Below are 20743 nucleotides of genomic sequence, written 5' to 3'. Positions count from 1 at the left end.
CCCTAACCCAATTTAAATGTAACTTGAACAATTGGATGGGGAACAGGAAATTCATCCCTGATTCAGTACCTATGGCTCTAATGGACACAGGCAGCCTGTTAATGGATCCCTACTTGTAAATGTTTCATCTCCCAAGCCCCTGCTTACACTTATCAAAGGTATCAGAACTAGCAAACACCTATGAAGCTATATATTTAGCAGTCAACAGTACTGCTTAGATAAGGTGTGTGCGCATGCGCTCGCACGTGTGTGTGTGTGTGTGTGTGTGTGTGTGTGTGTGTGTGTGTGTGTGTGTGTGTGTGTGTGTGCATGAACACAATCAAGCATTGTGCTAGCACTACATCCTGGCATCTCATCTAGGTATGGGCGGGCCATGGTAGACTACTCAGCTCTGCATTGTTGTCATTAAACAAGAGATCTACCTCTGCCAGCAGTTGCACTGCTAGTTCTGTGGCCCTGGCTAGAATTCTGGGTGCTACCTGAATGCAAGTGATGTCTGCCAGATGAGCTCTCATCACAGCTATGTCCAGGACCATGACCACATGGCCTATCACATTTGGATGTGGATACTGCAGTCACTGATACAGCAGTGGAGGTAGTGCCAGTATGGGAGTGGGATATTTCTTGACCACGTTGATGCAGCAGCTTTACAGCCACATGGAGGTTGACCCTCTCACAGAAAACGTTCTATTACAGACATTGCCCGGTCTAGTGTTTCATTCATCCTGTCCAAGGAGTCACCCACATAGTTCAGGCAGTCCTGCATGTCAGAATGCACAATGTTTAATACTTACACTCTCTCTTCTGAGACCCTTTTGGAACATGCCAGTGCCTCCATGACAGCCCTATGCAAACATCATGTGGCACCTATTGATATGCCAACATCAGACGCAGTGTGGATAGCAGGCCTTCTCCAAGCACCTCACCCTCATGATGGCTCCTGGGAGAATCCACCAGTTCTACAAGTAGAGTAACCACACTACCCTGATCAACTCTGTCACCCTCAACCTGTTCAATGTCTGAGGTCATTGTGTCAGGGGTACAGGCATACTGACTGTCCAGAATAGGGGCAGGAGATGTTGGCGGCACAACCTCAGTGTCAGATTGACCCTCTTCACCCTCAGACAGTGCCTCTTCATCATCACCATTATTATCAGAGGTTACCATACTCTGACATTAGAAGGAGGGCATTCCACAGTGCCACTGGCAGGATCACCTATGATAACAAGTAAGCAACAAAAATAAATAGAAAGAAAGAGAGAATAAACAACAAATCAAACCTATGATATGTGAAATGTATATTACAAATTAAAATATGTTAATGGAATTAAATCAAATAGCTTTCAATTACAAATACATGTAACATTTGAATATTAATAAGAATACAGAAGGTGTGCTTACCATGTGCAGGTGGTCATGCAAAGACAGGCCCAGATGTGCCTGCATAGTAAAAAGGGAGACAAAACAAAGATGATAAACATCACAAAGCAAATGACAGCAGAAACAGAAAACAATTGACTTTACAAATGTAGAATAAAATTAATCTCAGAGAAATTGTTACTGCTCAGTGGACTAACCCCCACGCCCCATTATCCCCTCTTTCTCCCTCTCCATCTGTGTGTCTTCTATCCACCCCAAGTCTCTGCCTCTCTCTTTCCCTCTCTGTGTATGTATATATATATATATATATATATATATATACACACACACACACACACACACACACACACACACACACACACACACACACACACACACATGTATATGTATGTATGTATGTATATATATATATATATATATATATATATATATATATATATATATATATATATAGAGAGAGAGACACACACACGCACATGTATACAATGACAATTATTTCTTTATATAGCATACCTTGAAGGTCTGCAGAAGACACACTTGGGTTGTCTTCCATGTCAGCCCCAACATCAAGGATTCTGTGTGAACCTTGTGCTAAGCTGTATGGCTCTCTTACAGTAGACAGGAACTCTTTTGTTTCAGTCAGTGTTGGCTTAGTAGGAAGACCACCTCAGCAGCCATACATTCATGGGTAATTGCAGCTGCTCAATGTCTGGCCACCATAATCATATCATTGGCCTAATGTCTTATTTAGAAATTTATTTTATTTATTATTTATTTTTATACATGAAATATGTATGTCCATGGCCTGTTAGTCATAGGTGGCTCAGTTGTGAGACACACAGTTGTCCCTCTCACCAGGTTGGATAAGGAAAACGTCACAGTCAGCTGTCAGTTGGCAGGATCTACCACATCACACATGCACTTAAGTCTCTCAACAGCAGGCACTGTTATGACTCTGTCATAGTCCATGTTGATGTGAACGACTTAAGACATAACTCACTGATCTATATGAAGACAGACATGACTGAGCTCTCTGATTATGTGTCTCAGGCAGGTATGTCCCTAGCCTTAAGCAGCATTTTACCTTTGTCTAGGATAATACCTCAGTACAAACAAAAAATGATTGACTTCAACAATTGGCTTAATTTCTGGTGTCAATCAAAGGGAATCCAGTATCTGTCAGCCTGGTATGACATGGTCGACATACCTTAGTGCTTTGCTAGAGATGGTCTTCATCTGTCACCCCTGGGATTTCAGTGACTGGCTAAGTCTCTTGCCACCCCCATAATGCCTTTTTAGGCAATGTCACAAGAACAAAATTCCTGTTGTAAAAATACCCTCTAAAACAACCTCATGGTTATGCTGATAAACTCCAGGAGTCTAAACCAGAAACTGCACTCACTGGAAGCAGTCCTCACCTTGGAAGATGCTATCATTTGTGCAGGTACTGAGATCTGGTTTAAGGCTGCACAGAGCACCACAGTTATACCAGGTTGCACTTCTTTCCACACATTCTGACCACAAGCTGAAAGCATGAGACCTAAATGAGGTGGTGTATCAATATTCATGAAAGATAAAATACACCTCTAGATTGTTTAAACAGTACAATTCCCTTGAATTACTTCAGGTTCAACTGACTGTAGGTAAGACACCCTCCTCATTTCATTGCCAGCTATAGGACCCCCTCCATGAATCAGGACATCCACTCAGCCTACTTGGATCTGAGTCAATCAAGATACAGCCAAACACCTTGGTTTTGGGTGACTTTAAATACCCATCCATTGACATGGTAAATTATACATGTTCTAACTCACTTGCCCAATGGTTCCTGGACTTCGTTAACTCCAGTCCCCTGGACCAGCTGGTTGATACACCCACAAGGGGCTCAAGCATCCTGGATCTCATGCTCACCAACATGGGGGACTGCTGCATGGCTCCCAGTGTGTGGCTATCCCTGGTGAGATCTGACAACAAATCAGTCTTGCTAGAAGTAACTATAACAAAAGATCCCCCCCCAGCAACAACTAGACTAAAAAACTTCTCTAAGGCCAATTAAACTTCTTACATGACAACATAGCCCTTTCCTCCCTGATGGAACAGACACTTATGCTGTTTTATACACCAAAACTTTATACGAGCACCTGTACAGTTGTAGTGACTCTACAGTTCCTGAAAGAACCAAAACAAGATCTTCAAGGAAAAACAAACCTGCCTGGTGGACAACTGCCATTAATAGGCTATACAATAGGAGAAAGAAACTGCTGTCTAAGAGTAGGAAGGAATGGTCTCAAAACTGGAAACACTCCCTCCTCAACTTAAGCAAATAAGACTCCTAGTGAAGTCCTTCAAAGCTAACTACAAATCCAAATTAACTTCCCTAACTAAGTATAACCACAAGGCATTCTTCATTTACATCCATAACCTCAAAGTTAATGTCCAGATTTGCTCGGAACTCATAGTTAATGATGCTACATATACAGAACTTGTGGATTTAGAAAACCTGCTGGCTGACAGGTTCAATGAAAACTTCACTCCCCTGTCACCACCACATATACCCCCAACCATCCCTAACACCTGTTCCCCAACTAGTATATCCAAGGAGCAGGTTTTAAATGTCCTCTCCAAGGCCAAAAACATAGCTTCTACAGGAACAGACAACATCCCAGGCTGTGCTCTACATGGGTTAAAACTGGAATTGACTTCACCATTGGGCACACTTTCAATCACAGCCTAAACACTGACTTTGTCCCTCTGGAATGGAAAACAGCTACATCATCCCTTTGCACAAATGGGGTGCATCCACAGACCCTAGGAATTATAGACCCATAAGCCTGACCAGCTTTATCTGCAAAGTCATGGAATGAATCATCATGGACTTAATCAACAAAGATATATGGAATGTCCAAACACTCAACCCTACCCAGTTTGGTGGTGTCAAAGGGAGATCATACCTGTTAAACTTGGTGGACTTTTTTGAGACAGTCACCAAAGCCCTAGATGAGGGCAAATCTATGAATATGGACTGCCTAGACTTAGCCAAGGCCTTTAACATGATCTCCCACTCAAGAATCATTGATAAACTCACCCAGCTGAGTATCAACCCATATATTGTCAGGTGGGTTGCAAACTGGCTCACTGATAGAACTCATACAGTCAAAATAGGGGACTCCACCTCCTCCTGCAGACCTGTAACCAGCAGTTTACATAGGGATTGGTTCTGGGACTCCTACTGTTAGGAATCTACTTCTTCAGAGAACAGGCCAAAACTCAAGGAATGTGGCTAACAAAAGTTTGATGATGACTGCAAACTGATCACTGAAATCCCTATTGATATCAACATACTGCAAGAAGGTCTTATGCAGACTAATTACTGTGCCAAAGTCATTGTCTTAAACTTACCGCAAAAAATGCATTATCATCCCCTTCCACAAGGGTGCTGTCCCTTCAAACTACCACATCAATAGCAATACTCTAAGCACACAGTCAGTGCTGAGAGATCTGGGCACGCAGGTCAACACCAACCTTAACTTTGATCACCATATCTCCACAGTGGTAATAAGGGCATTTTATATTGCTCATCTCATTGCCTCCAGGAAAAAAGAGGTTATAATCCCCCCTGTACTCTTCCCTTATCAGGCCAGTAATAGAGTACAATGACCCTTTTGGTATGTTTCTTTCCAAACACCTGCAGCAATTGGAGAGACAACAAAGGTTCTTTACAAATAAAATACAGGGTCTTCAAGATCTGTTTTAAGTGAACAGACTGAAATCATTGTCACTTTACTGTGTCATACAGACTGCTCAGAGGTGACCTGTGCATTGCATATAGAGCAATCTCTGACCCAGCTTTAATGGAAATGCTGCAAATTCACAAATCAAATGGCACACAGGTCACTCACTCAAAGGATCTTAACCTGGTATGTGACATAAACAGAACTTGCTGGAGAGACAGATTTGTCTCACAGAGGTTGCCTCACCTTTGGAACAAGCTTCCTATTCATGTTAAACAAAGCCCCTCATTGGCCCTACTTAAGCTTAATTTGGATGATTGGATGGGTAACCAGAAATTCATGGGTTGAACTTGGCTAGGCTTGTAAGGGCTTAACATCATCTACTACCTGCTCACAGATACAGTCATGGGAGGACTTGTCAGCCCTGCATCTCTCTAATAGGAATGAGTCATGGCGAAACAGGTCCTGAATGATCACATCATTCTCAGCGTCAGTGTATGGTGGGTTACAGGGTGCAGATGTCTTAGGCGTCATATCCCTGCATAAAAAGAAACATACTAAAAAAGAAAAAATCCTTAAGTAAATAAAATGATTGTTAAACCCAAAACAATACATATGAATATAGCCATCCATCATACAAAACTACATGAAAAAGTAAGGCTCCGTCTAAGTGCACACAACTTCATATAGCTTCCCTCCCCAAGACAAAAGAAATAAATAAGCTGATTGTTAAATACAGAAAAGTATCTAAGAATGTATCCATCCATTAGACACAAAATACATGAGAAAAGAAGTTTCATATGAGTTAAGTTATTTACTAGAGCAATGCAAGATTAAGTAGGTGAATTATCCTTCTATGTCAGGTTTCAAAGAGTCTGACTGAGACACTTCTCAATATAATGTCTAAATATTATTTCTGGGATAGCTGACTGAATGGCATCATATCTGGTAATCTGACTATGTTTTCCAGACTATCACAACACTAGACACTGCCAAGATTTTAGCACCTATGTGTTATCATGCACACAGATAAAGCTTTGCTGAGATCTGCTGCAGCTCCTGGAAGTCATAAAACAATTTCATATCTCTAACTCTCCTATAGAGCTACTAAGGCAGGCTTCTCACAAACATTTTGTCTCTGGCTACAATAAGAAATGTAAGCTTACTTTATGGCCTAATTTAATTTCAGCTGTTTTCCAAAGTTAGCTGGGACTGAGTATATACCTTTAAACAGCTACAATAATACATGTATATTTCTTTTCTGTCCAACAGAGCACACTACTGATACATTTTTAACACAAGCAGTTTTACAAATACATTTTTAACACAAGCATCTGTACAAATCAGTTTGACACACAAATGACACACATTTCTTTACAAAATTCCAGCTAGCTGTACTGGCACATGCCACACATCCACTGCCCCACTTTTCCTGGCATGGCTGGCAACACCTCCTATCATTGCAGTGTTAATAATGCAAAACCCACGACCTTGATAATAATTAATACAACAGTCTTCTGAATAAAGTGGTCAGCTTTCAGGATTGAAATTTCCATTAAACTATCATCCTTATATAGAACAATACTGCATGGTCAATAAATAACTGTGGCATATATGCCCATGCCAACAGCTACTGAGAATAATGGAGACAGTAAAACAATAACTGTATTGTGAAATGGAATCCATAAGTAAAGTTAAATACATCAATTTTTTCATAACAGCAACCTACCTTTTTGTGAAAGTAGGAAAAGTTTTAAAAGCAAGTAACAGTAGCAGTATCAAGCTCTCTGGATACAGTCTCCCTACTAGGATCCATGTTCCTAACCTGCATGATTACCTTTAAATAGTGCAGATTCAGCCCTCTCAGCACTGCAAGTATGCAAATGAGGTGTGAACTCATTAGCTTTCATGAATTCCACAAGTGGCACAAAAGTGCAGGGAATGTAAATATGGTGTAGGGACCTACACAACTGCATGCACACACCCTACCTATGTAAGGATAAATACTGACAAGTGTTACCTGCTAAGTGCTTGCAAGTGTGACTGATCAGTCTGGTTGCAGTATCAATCAGTTTTTCACAGTCAATCCTCTCTAATGTACACTTACTGAGGGTTTGTCATGAAGAAGGGACTTACAAGATATTTTGTGTAGCATAGATTGACTTAGGACAGCAACATTCTTAACAGTTATATGAATTGTTTATGACAACAGTTTCTGCCTCTGTGTACAAATGTGTCTTAAAATTCTAAGGAAGTAGATTACTCAATGAAATATATGTGAACCACAAGACAAAGCATTAGCAGTTTTGTTAGAGAAGCATAGATATGGGAATAATGCTCACGAAATAAAGAGAAGAAAAGAGGTGCAGTGTTCAAATGTATTGTTTTGTTTCATATTGGGTGAGGAAAGATTATCTTCCCTGTTGTCAGTAACATAACCAACCACACATCTATCTGCAAATTACACAGGCAAAGGCCAGAACCTGTTTTTGTTGCACCTGGTAATGTCAAATAATACTACTTCATAACATGAGTATACGTAACCTCCTTTTTATCTTCTCAGTCTATGTGTGTGAGACACATACTGATAAAAATCTCAAGTGTGTCATATGAATGCCATGATGTCTTGGGGTTCTAATCCAGAGATAGCTATGTTTGTGTGAACATACTGATGTTTAAAGAGCATATGTTCATGTTCAAACACAGAAACTTTAAGGACATATCAGAACTGTATATTTTAACCACTTCTTTCACAATGTTTCCTCTATTTCAGTAGCCTTTCTTTTCTCTTCATCCTTTATGTGCAGCTTGGTATTGCACACTCTGGACTGAGACTGGTCCCTAGCAGTGAACTACAGTTCACTGCCTAAGCAAAAAAGCAAAAAAAATAATTTGAGCTGCCTTCTGTAGAGCAAACAATCCTGGAGCCCCTGTATGGATGTCAGAATTCTGAATAGTACTAACTGAATAAATTCAACTTGTCAGGTAAGTATCTCTGTGCCAAGATATGTACCTGAAGCAAGTGTAGAAAAATAAGATAGGTGATGCAAGGTTTGAATCCAGTTTACAGAATTTTTTTTATTATTTGATTAATAACTACTGACACCCAATGGCTGTATATGACATGAGCAGGCTAAAGTGTGTGATATGTGCTGAGTATCTTACCTGTAGCAATTCTGAATGCATGTTATAACAGGCGTTTTTGTTGTAAACTCACCTCTTCTCATTACTACTAATAATATATGCTAGACATGCTGTAAGAAGTTGTAAGATATGAAATTGTTTACAGTATGGTAACATAAAAGTAGGAACATGACTAATGTGGACATATGGGCCATATATGCTGGAGAAATTATCCATATGTCACAAGTTGTCATTGTGATACTTATACAATATATAGTAAAATATATCAGGAGTAATTGCATGTACTGTGGCAAGAATTACCTCATATTATTGCCTTTGTATCTTTTTTCTGAACAATTGCTATTATGTGAAATCCTGGTTATGTTTAACCTAAATGCTACTTGTAATGTGCAAGCAAATGTAAAAAGGAAGGATGTGTCATGCTAATACTGTAACAGCTTTGCTCTTTGCTACAGATAGCCATTCAATGTGTTAATTTGGTCAATTTTATATTTTTCCTAATAGCTTTTGCATTTGTGCTCCAGTCAGCAGCATGCAAACAGGTTCATAGATTGCTACTAGGCTAATGGCCCTAGAACCCTTACAAGCTTAGCCATATTTATCCTGAGTTCCCCAATTGTTGGTGGTTAGGTGAACAAAGTTTTCAGACATAAGAGTCTGTGATACTAAATATTGTCTTTTTCCATGAGGGAAATGGGCGACACCCCTGGATTGAATTTGTGGTCACCCATCCATTGACCTAGGTTGCATATGTAGAAAGTCAGAGAGCAGTTCTGTTTCACATGAATTAAGAGCTTGTTCCAGAGAAGTGACAGTCTCTGAGAGATGTATTTATATCTCCAGCATGATCTGTTCATGTCACAGGTGAGGTTATAATCCCTGGAGTGAGAAACCCTTGTGCAATTTTATTTGCAAATGTGTAGCACTTTTATCAGGGCAGGGTCAGAGACTGCCCTGTGGACCAGGCACAGGTCACCTCTTAACAGCCTGTAAGAGACACAGTACAGTGACAGGGCTTTCCGTCTTTCCACATAGGTCTTGTTTCATGTGCCCTGTAGTTTCTCTGTGAGAAACCTTTGGGTCTCTTCAGCTGTTGCAGGTGTCTGGTCAGGTAAAAGCAAAAGGGAGCATTGTTCTCAATTACTGGTCTGATGAGAGCTGAATATAATGGGGCTATAACATCCTTAGATCTAGATGTGATGTCTTTACTTATGAGAAGTGCCACGTAGAAGGCTTTCCTTACCATTGTGGAAACCTGGTGGTCGAAGTTCAGGCTGCTATCAACCTGTGCACACAGATCATGTACCATTGGGTCTATACTTAGGTGGTGCTGTCTATAGTGTAATTAACAAGGAAGTCATCCTTTCCAAAGGGAATAATAATGCAGTGTTTTGCATTTAACTTTAATCTGTGGCTTTGGCACCAGTCATTTCCTGCATTAATCCTTTCTGCAGTATGTTAACATCACTGGGAGACTCAGTAATTGCATCCAATTTGCAATCATCAGTGAACCTGGTCCAACAGGTCAGCTATGGTGCTGCAACGGGTAGCATTGCCGCCTCACAGCAAGAGGTTCTCTGGTTCAATCTTCAGCTGGGGTGCCTCCTGTATGGAGTCTGTATGTCCTCCTTGTGGTTCTGTGGGTTTCTTCCAGGTGCTTGGGTTTCCTCCCACATGCCAAAGACATGCTGTAGGTGGATTGGACACTCTAAATTGACCCTAGGTGTGACTGCATGCATGTGTGTGCCTTCTGTGAAAGGTTGGGCGCCGGGCTGGCAACTCAACACAGTAAAATTCCGCTGCCAATCATGAGTGGACAAGTGATCCACTGTGGTGACCCCTAACTGGGAAAAGCCAAAAGAAGAAGAAGAAGACATGAACCTGTTAAGACACATGCTGTCCATGTTTGCCTAAACTTCTAAGAAATAAATTCCAAACAGTAATGGTCCCAGCACAGAACCCTGTGGTACGCTGCTGTGACTGGACTTCTACTAGAGGTGAAGTCACTTACTTTGACATTACATGTCTTGCTGGTGAGCCAATTGGTTACCCTTCTAGTGACATAAGGGTTAATTCCAAGTTGGGAGAGTTTCTCTATAATACCTGTGTTGGGGATTGTGTCAAATGCCTTGGCTTGGTCAAGGTAGGCAGTATGCACTGTCTTTCCCTCATCCAGGTATTTGGTGACTTTCTTAAAGAAGTCAGACAGATTTAACAAGTATGATCTACGCTAACAAATCTGAACTGGGTTTGGGCTAGACTTTAGTGATTGCCTATGTCCTTGTTAATGAGGCCCATAATGATTCCTTCCATGGCCTTGCTTATGGGGATAGTTAGGCTTATGGGTCTACAGTTCCTAGGGTCAATTGACCCCCCCCCTTGTGCAGAGGGATTGCTGTTGCAATCCTCCATTCCGGCAGAACACAACCAGTTCACAGGCTATGGTTAAACAGCGATCCAAGTGGGTCTGCTAGGTCATCTTTTAAGCTGTTTAAAATGCAACATGGGATGCTATCTAGTCCCACTGAAGATGTGTTTTTTTTATTTTGGAAAGTGTAGAGATGACCTGTTCTCTTGAGATAACAGGCTGAGAAATGGTGGCCAGTATACTTTGGGGAATGACTGGTGGGAACAGAGGGAGTGAATTTTGTACCAAATCTATCAGCTAGCAGGTTGTCTATTTCCCCGGGTAGAGTATGAATGTTGCCGTACACTACCACTTTGGCACATAACTGGGCATTCCTTTTTAGATTTTGGACATAGTTTAAGAATGTCTTGTGATCATCCTTAGCTAGGGATGCTATTTTTGCTTTATAATTAGCTTTGGAGGAATTGACAAGATTTCTAATTTGTTTATTTAAAATGTAGAGGGAATTCTTCCTCTGCTGAGCCAGTTCCCTGCTGTTCTTTGACATTAGTTATTTCATCTTTTTGTATAGCTTGTTTACACTAGGGGCCCACCAGGGTGGCTTGTTTTTTTCAGCAGGACCTAATTTTAATCCAGCCAGGTAGAGCTGAATCTATACAACTGCCTAAGTGGTTGTACAGGGCATTGGCATACACCTCTGAATAGGGGTCCACGTGACTGAGGGGACTTTGAGCCTTCTTATACCATCACTTAGCAAGAGGCAATGTGTTTTGGAAAACATTTAAACTTTCTGGAGCTTGATGGGGTATCTGGCCTTATAACTACATTGAATTGACTGATTTATGGTCTGATCCTACCAGGGAGGAAATCACATGGGGCAGGGGGGTGCAGTGCTCCTCTATGTTATTGAATACTATGTCCAGGACATTTGAGCCCCTTCTGGAAGTGCCATCTGTTCCAGAGCATCTGCACTGACAATGTCCAAGAACCTCCAACCAGCATGTTTGTGGTTGTGTATGTTTCACAGTAGATGGAAGGATAGTTAAAATCACCCATGACCAAGGTGTTTGCCTGTATGGCAAGTGAATCCAGTATTTATTTATTTATTTGTTTGTTTATTTAACATTTATTAACCAGGAAAGTCTGACTGGGACAGATCCCATGGGGGCCCAGGGAGAAAAGGGCCATAAGTAATTACAGAAACATGCACATATAATACAATTGGAAACATACAGGAAGAATTTGCTTTAGTAACATTTAGTGAATACGAACTAGTTATACATGATATCTGGCATATTGTATATAGTTTCAGTCAATAGTTGATCTGTTCATTAGACTACAAATAGGCACCAGTATAGGCTACTGTTTGATAGTGGACTTATTCTGTAAGTTACAGTGTAGACTGCAGATGGAAGAAGACAAAGTCTAGGAATAAACTCAAAGTAGGAAATGTCAGTGGGGAAAGTGGTAGAAAACATTGTGAAGCAGGGCTAATGATGGTGAGGATAGGAGCTGACAGTCAAGGTAAGGTGTTTTAATTTAGAAGGAGAAAAGGGGGTGTAGGAGGCAGAAGAGCAAAAGAGCCAGTACTTAAGTACTTGAGAAGGACATACTATGCAATTAAGTGAATTTAGATATAGATAAATTGAGCATAGGAGGAGGAGGATTTAGTCAGGAGTAGAGCAAGGGCAAAGCCTCTTATTTTTGAGGAAGTTCCTAAGTAGTTTTTTAAATTGTGTTGTGTTGTCAGATGTTATGGTTAGCTGGGGTATGGTATTCCAGACTTTAGAAGAGTAAAGAGTCACTGACAGTTTTGTTGGCTTTGCACACTTGTAATAGGGACTTGTTCGTGGATCGGAGGACTCAAGTGTTAGTACAGGGTTGGAGTAATTGCATTAGAGCAGGAATTTTTGTGGGCAGTGAGGAGTTGAGTGTAAGTAAGGTAATGGGGTAGTTCTAGCCAGTTTAGTTGTTGTAAGGCAGAGCAGTTGTGGAATCTGTGGGGGGAACTGGTAGCTGGTCGCCAACTTTATTGTAGCTGGTCGCCAACTTGATAAATCAGTTTTCTTTAGGTTGGTGAAGATAGGCAAGACGTAAAGCAGGGTGGAGAGAAAGTGAGTTCTGGTGATTGCTTGTCTTCTGATGGCAGTGAGGAATGTTTGAGTCTACAGAGAGCCCCTGTTTTTGCATGTGTCTTTTTAATAGCTTGGGATAGGTGTAAATTGAATTTCAGATTCTGTCAGCATACTTATAATTTTGTTTGGTCTACTATAGATATTATGGTATTGTTGGAAGAAATATGTTGGAATTAAGTTGTTAGGCTGCGTGCCTTACAGGAGGTAAAAGAGCATGAGTTTTGTTTTGGATGGGTTTAGGATTAGTTGTTTCTGCTGGCCAGATTTCTACTGCTAGGAAGGCTTGTTGTGTTTTAGCTTCAAGTTCTTTTATGGTAGGTGCAGCACTGATGACATTGGAGTCATCAGCATATTGGACAATGGAAGCTATAGAAGTGGCTGTGTGAAATCTATTGGTTAATATAGTGAAAAATAGTGGTCCTAGAATTGATCCTTGGGTAACACCCATTGTAATTGGCAAGAGGGATGAGAGGTCATGTTGCCATTTGACAGATTGTTGATGGTTAGTTAAGTAACTAAGGAACCATGAGAGTGAAGAATGGCTGAGTTTTAGTAGTGAGATTTCTCTAAGTAGTTTTTGAACAGAAGCAGTATTACCTACTTTGGATGGTTTACTATCATAAGTATGAAATGCAGTTGGCTGAAATGTGGTAATATCGACTTGGAAAACTGAAATCGGAGTGTACTGACATGCAAAATGTCAAATCTGAACATTAATATGCGAATTCAACCTTACTCGACATTAATAGAATGCAGTCCTACACTGCACCAGACGAAACATAAAGATTTGGCAAGCTCCCATGCACCCCCTGCAAAATATATATTCCAACTCTGAGATTGCACTACAGTGGAGAAAAGGGTATATTTCCCAATCCCCACTGTACTGCTATCTCTACTTCAATGACTGACCTCATCTTTGCGAAAGCACTGACCATGAGCTGAAACAGAACTCGCACAAGGAAAGGATCAGCAACATGGGTCGGCTCATTGTCATTCGACAACCAGCGGTCGACGAAACTTCCCTCAGCAATTTAAATGTAAACTGCTTTGGATAGGTCCAAGAAGATGGAGGATATTAAATTCCCATCATTTCTATATTGGTTGATAGAACTGGTAAAGCTGAGCAGGGCAGTTGTAGTACTATGATATGGGCAAAAGCAGTGTTGTATGCTAGAAAGGAGGTTATTTAATAGAAAGTAATTAAAGAGCTGCATATGAATGCATTTTTCTAAGATTTTGGATATAAGTGATAAGATTGCAATGAGTCTATAGTTGGAAAATTCTGTAGAGGTGCCACCTTTTTGCAGAGGGATTATATAGGATGTTTTCCAGATATGAGGAACATGTTTTTCAGTTCAGTAAGTCTAGGTATGTGGTATGCTTTTCCTAGTTTATGGTGGGGCACCTATAGCTAACAATGATGTGGGTAGGGTGTTTTGCCAATACTAAATTGGCCATGGAGTAGCTCAAAAGGGTCATATGTTTGACCAGTCTCGAGGTGTATTTGTCCTTAATGAAGACGGATACACCTCCTCCTTGGATTCTTTCATGCTCAGTTTGTAGTTTGAACATACTGAAGGTGTTGTAGCCCTGCATGGTGAGGACACTTTCCATGGCTTTGAACCATGTCTCAGTGACTGCACAAATATCAGCAACTTCCAAGGTGAGGAGTGCTTCCAGGAAGTGCAGGCTCCTGTTTAGACTCCTAGCATTAAGCAGCAGAACCTTGAGTTTATCTAGAAAGGATTTTATTATGTCTGGAGGTTGGCTGTTTTGACACTGCCTAAAAAAGGCACAATAAGGGTGGCTAATGCTTTTGCCAGTATCCAAATGCCTAGAGGAGATAGGTGGAGACCATCTCTGGCAAAGCAGTGTGGCCTGTAGACCATGTCTTCCTAGGCTGAAAGATATTGGATCACCCTGGACTGACACCAGAAGCTAAGCCAACTGTTAAATTTAATCATTTTTTGTTTGTATTGTGGCATCATCATCCTTGGTGAAGGTAGTATACTGCTTAGGGCTAGGCTTATACCTGCCTAGAGCATATAATTTGAAAGCTCAGTCAAGACTCCCTTCACCTAGTTCAGAGAGGTATGTCTCCAGTCATTCTCCCCAACATGGACTATGACAGAGTCATACTGGTACTTGTTGAGCGACTTCAGTGCATTGACGGATCCTGACACATGAGAGGCAGCTAAAAGTAACCCTCTCCTTATCTAGTCTGGTGAGGGGGACAGCTGTGTGTCTCACTATGGAATCACCTATGTCCAGTACATTAGGTTTTGAGGTGTTATGCTTTCTGAGCTTATTTGTTGAGACTGGTTTGTGTGTTATTATGTGTTTTTTGCATTGTTGTGTGTGCAAGTGATTTCTGTTTGGGAGGTCTCTGATCTTTTGGTAAACTTCTAGTGAGTACCTCCGGATATGTGGGTTTATGTGTAGTTTCTTTATTTCGTATGGGAAGTGATGTGTTTGTGCTGACAACCTGTTTGATGTTCGATTTGTCCTTATGTAAGCATATTGCCACTAATTTCATAGTGTAATTATATTTCTCACATACAGTACCTGTTTCAGCAATAAGTGGCTGTCAGTATACATGAGACAATTGCTACATTGCCTCAGGATCCCCATGTCAATCAGGCTAGCTGGAGAGATGATGGGGAAGTTGCCTGTCCATTATAGTAGGTTCTTACAGTATGTTCTATTAGTGAGGGGAGTGGGTAATTTGACCGGACTTTGCTGGTAGCTCCAAGACTACCAGAGGGACTTATACTTGTGTAGGCTAAGGCTGATCAATAACACAATGCTGCTCATTTCATAACTAGCACAGCAGAGAATCTTGGGAGGGTTTCAATGATGGCTGTCTACTGGAAAAACTGTGCTTCAAGGCTGTTGTGTCTATACAGAGCACTGCTAACCCCTGCTGCATGAAGTGCAACAACACACAAATGAGAGGCTTAAATACAAGCCAAACTAAGCACTTTTAAGTGTAGTTACCAATTGGAAAGCGCACAATGAGCCTTCCTCCAGCAATTCCCAGCTCAGATGGGGCTTGATGCACATACTTCTGCCACAAGGGTGCAGGAAAGCCCTCCTAATGTAAGATTGCTAGTTTAGTGCTGAAGTGTAACAAAAACAATCTAGATTCAGCAGATCTGAATCTAGTCTATGCTCTTTAAGGCAACAGTAACAATATTTAAAATGCAGAAAAATGCAAGCAAAACAGCAGAAATGAGGCAGCAATTCAATTAAATAAAATCAGCAAAGTGCAGTAGAGGCTTAAAATATAGTTACATTTCAGTTTTCAGCAGTGGATACTTTGGATTTCAGCAGAAACTTCCAGACCTGGAGCTAAAGTTGCCAAATGGAGAGCAGCTCCAGTTAACTTGTTCACTTCCTAAGGAAAAAATGAAAAAAAAAAAACAATTTCGGCTGGCTTCTGTAGCTCAGACAAGTCTTGCACCAGTGATCTTAAAGAACAAAGACAGCTGATGAAAGGTTTGAATCCAATTGACAGATATTTTTACAGAGGATGTCAGAATGTCATTTGTCACAAAATTTTGATTAGGAATGTCATAGTAAATGCATGCGTTATCATAACTATATTTACTGCAAGAAATGTTTCATCAATGCTTGCTACAGAAACCCATTATAACGTGTAAATTATGTTAAACAGGACAATGACAATATTTAATGTAGAATGTACATGCACAGATATGATAAGCACAATATTTTTGTTATAATTACATGTTTATGACAGCATGTGCTATGAAGTATGTATGTAGCCTAACCTACCATGTCAGGCCATGCAACTGTATGTATTTGAGACGTATTTACAAACACAAACACTGCCTTTTACATAGAAATGCAGTCCAGTGACCAAGTAAAGTCACAGACATACAGGAATCTCTTAAGTATTTCTGCATTGAATCTTAATTTAGTATATATCTAATTACCATGTTAACAAGAATGTTTTCCTTTGGCAGTGATAGTTACTGAGTAAAGTTTAATATTTTATCCTTTTTTTTCTCTTCGGTTTGATTCCCAAAGTGGTACTCCTCAATCTTACCAGTGTCTAGCTCCCAACATGCCAGTATGTCACAAATCATACCACTTTTCCTGAAACTTAGCATGGTTACAACCAGCACCATAAAGCATATCAGTGTTTAACACTGGAACATGTCTCAATAATTTGAGTGTCATACATTGCCAAATCTTACTGCCATTTCTAACACCTTCTGTGCTTCTTGGTGTACTTAAGTGTCAATATGTCTAGCAAGCAATTACTGTGCTTCCAATTGTGCAAATGCAGTTGGAATTGCTGTGTGTCTTTGTGCACAAGTTTACAGATGTTAGATGTTACAGATGAAATCTGAACTAGGCACCAATTCAGCCCTACATTTCTAGCTTGACTCCTGCAGACACGGCCGGCGATGGTAGGGATGGTGTGGTGAGGAGTCCAGGATTTTTATGCCACTCTTTGTGAAGTACTACAGCTGTACACTACTGCAGGCGGAATACACCTGGTCTCATTATAAAGCTAAGGCTTGGAATAGCTTGGCCAAGACTGTCTCTAGTGGAACTGACATCCCATGCAGGGACAACCAATGTTGTCACCACTACAGTGACATGAAGAGGTGCATGAGAGACCTCCTGAGCTGATGGGAAGGTGAATTTAAGACTGCAAACATCCCTCAGCTGTGTATGTATACTGACCCATAACCTGTCTATGATAGGGCATTAATTAACCAGCCAACACAGTTATTCATTATGTTTCCATATATATTTCTTTCCTTTTTCTACTGCACAGCTACAGCAGAGATAGAAGAAAACTGAGGTGCTTCAAAAGAGACTAACTCACCTCAGAGTGGTATAGGGCAAGTATGCACCTGTGCTGATTGCAAGGTGCAGAAATATTCTCAGTCCATCATCACCTTGAGCAGGCAAGCAGGCATACCGTAACATTTATACCAATGAGTACATCAGATTGTGTGTGGATTCAATACACAGTTACAGGTATTAGTTTTTTTACAGGCTACTATTTATAAAGCACATTAACTTCAGTATTGCATGACATTAACAAGTCAATATTTGCAAATACCTTAGAAAGCAGATATCTTAGCAAAGAAGTATGTCATTACGTGTAACAAGCACAGTGCTTTTACAATGGCCTGTCCACAAATATACATTTGAAACAGTGAAATACATGATTCGATTAGTCATATCACACTACTGTGATTGATTGATTTTTATGACACAATGCCTTCCCATCATATCTGGATGTGGTAAAGGTGTACTACACTGCTGGTGAAAACAAAATGAGCATTAGCACAGTGAGGTAGACTGCCCACTGGGGTTTAGGTTTGGCCCACCATACCGCCACAGGTGATGTGCCAGCACCACTACAGCCCAGCACAGACACCCAGCACATCTCTGTTGAAACTTGTCAGCATTGTCTTGACAACTCCTGTCCTACCTGTTCACCAGTGTCAGGCAGCTCTGCCCCAGCTGCTGGTACAGTGGTACCCTCTGGAAGCAGTAGTAGGGGAGGTGGTATTTTTTTTTCCTGTCAGGAGCTGACAGGGTTGGTCAAGGGCATTATGGATGGGGCTTTCTTTGTCTGAATTGGCAAGGTTGAAAAGGTCCTGCATCATATTACCAAAACAATCCCACTTCTGGCACTAACCCAGGCAACTGCCACAGGAGAAAGTGATGACTGTTCTAAGGATGAGGACAAGATTCTCACTATTCTCTAGTTGGACTAAGATGTGCCTCTGAGGACCCCTACCTATCCCCAATCATGGTTACACCCAACACTTTATGTCCATTATCATCCCTGTCTATCTTGTATGCCCTGTATGTCTACAACTGCTGCCTAATTTACTCTACCTATCTGTTCCCCTCATTCCTAAGCACCTTCATCAACATTCCTCTCTCTTCAAACAAATGGGCACCTATGCCACAAAAAAAATATGCAGCATATATAAATATCCACTTTGCTTATGTGTCATCTTTTGACACACTTCATTTGGTTCAATTGTCTATACAACATTAGTCTGTTGTTGTCACCAATCTCTGGTGTGGTGACTCTACAAATTCATGAAACTGAGTGCACAATACTAAATTTATGTTTTCAAGAAGCTGTAGTGCCCTCCCACCACCTTCCTGCAAATTCATGTATTCTTTCCCTGCATCCTACCCTCTTTTTGCCATTGTCATTTTCACCACTGTCCTATCAATCCATGTTTCTCATATGTAGTCTTGCCAGAAAATAGAACCACACACAACACCCATGGCCAGAAATGTCCCATGGGAAAGCCTTAATTTTTGTCCTCAGCATTTGCGTAGAGATTGCTGTCACTCACCAATGCTGAGTAACAATGAATGCTGCATAAAGTACAGTTTTGTACCTACCATAAATGTAGATGTCCGATAGACATGCAACTGCAGTCATAGCATGTGGGTTGTCCTGCCTCAGATCCCTCGGATTCCAAAGTCTGGGTCCGACGTCGGCTGATGTCGCATTTCTCTCCGACGTCAGAGCGGCTGGAGTACATAAGCATCAGCCGACACCATTTTCTTCAGTGTTTCTTGCCCCAGATGCCAGGTGCCCTCCAAGGAAGGCTGTAATCAATTGGAAGACAAAAACAGGATTCCAAACAAATAAATGAGCAATAAAACAAATACACCATAACAGATATCCCCAGCTAAGAGTAGCAGGGATAGGAGTGGACCCTAGGCATAGAGGGGTATGGAGGGAGGGAAAATCCGACTGCAGTTGCATGTCTATCGGACATCTACATTTATGGTAGGTACAAAACTGTACTATGTCCTTCAAGAATGCAACTGCAGTCATAACATGTGGGTAGAATACCATAGCTTAGCTGGGGGAGGAGGAATGCTCTAGGAACGAGATGGTGTGGCAATCAAACCCTGCAGGACTGCCGAAGCAAAGCCTGCTCTGGATCTGGAGTATAGAGGGAGATTGTAGTGTTTGGAGAATGTATGCATGGAGCTCCATGTAGCAGCTTCTAGAATGTCCTTGGTAGGCACCCCTCTTAAGAATGCTGTAGAGGTGGCTGTAGCTCTGGTGGAATGTGGTCTGACATTGGCTGGAACAGTCTTTCCATGAAAGGAATAACAGAATCTGATGCAATGTCCAATCCATTTAGAAATAGTCTGTTTTGAAATTGCTTTTCCTTGGACTGCAGGGCGTAAGCTACAAAAGTTGTTCAGACTTCCTACTGGCCTTGGTTCTGTCCAGGTAGTATCGAAGTTGTCTGTGAATGTCCAAGGTATGCAACAGTCTTTCCCCCTTATTCTCAGGATTGGGGAAGAAAGCAGGCAGATAAATGGCTTGATTTAAAGAAACCCTAGATACCACCTTTGGCATAAAAGTAGGGTTGGTCCTTAATGAAACCCTGTCTCTATGAAAAATAATAAAGGGTGGTATTGCCATTAGGGCCTGTAGCTCCGAAACCCTTCTTGCTGAGGTAATTGCCAACAGGAAAGCTGTCTTCCATGAGAGAAATTGCAAGTCAACTGAAGCTGCTGGCTCAAATGGAGGTAGAGTCAGTTTTTCCAAGACAAAATTGAGGTCCCAGGCTGGCACTGGGGCCTTTCTTGGTGGCTTAATGTTCTTGATTCCCCTGAGGAATTGTCTTAGTAAGGGGTGAGAAAAACAGGAGGATCAGTGTTGTATCTAGCTGAAATAGCAGATGCATGTATCTTTATGGAAGAATATGAGAGGCCGTTCTTTAACATATCTGCCAAATATTCCAAGATGAGTGGGATGTTCAACAATGATGCATCATGTCCCTTGCTGGTATTCCAATTGCTGAATCTTTTCCACTTTGCTAAGTAAACCTTTCTGGTGGATGGTCTTTGAGCCTCTGTTAGTATCCACTGAACTTCCTTGGAGAGTGATAAGCTGAAGTTATTTATGGGATCTCCCAGGCTGTTAGATGCAGTGTCTGAAGATTTGG

General features: G+C 41.1%; 1 long non-coding RNA gene across 1 annotated transcript in view; it reads right to left on the bottom strand.

Moving 5' to 3' along the window:
- Nucleotides 1–1390: 1390 nt before the first annotated feature.
- The window catches only part of LOC122808902, a 637910-nt gene continuing 618557 nt past the window's right edge, over nucleotides 1391–20743 (bottom strand). The window contains exons 3-4 of the long non-coding RNA XR_006365841.1: nucleotides 16053–16155; nucleotides 1391–1440 (exon numbers count right to left, since the gene is read on the bottom strand). This is a non-coding gene — a long non-coding RNA (uncharacterized LOC122808902). The remainder of the gene's footprint in view (nucleotides 1441–16052; nucleotides 16156–20743) is intronic.

The sequence above is a fragment of the Protopterus annectens genome, chromosome 8.part0, assembly GCF_019279795.1.
Source record: "Protopterus annectens isolate FY-2018-M chromosome 8.part0, PAN1.0, whole genome shotgun sequence".
Classification (NCBI taxonomy): Eukaryota; Metazoa; Chordata; order Ceratodontiformes; family Protopteridae; genus Protopterus; species Protopterus annectens.
Note: the sequence above shows the minus strand (reverse complement) of the source record. Positions and strands in the feature narration are given on the sequence as shown.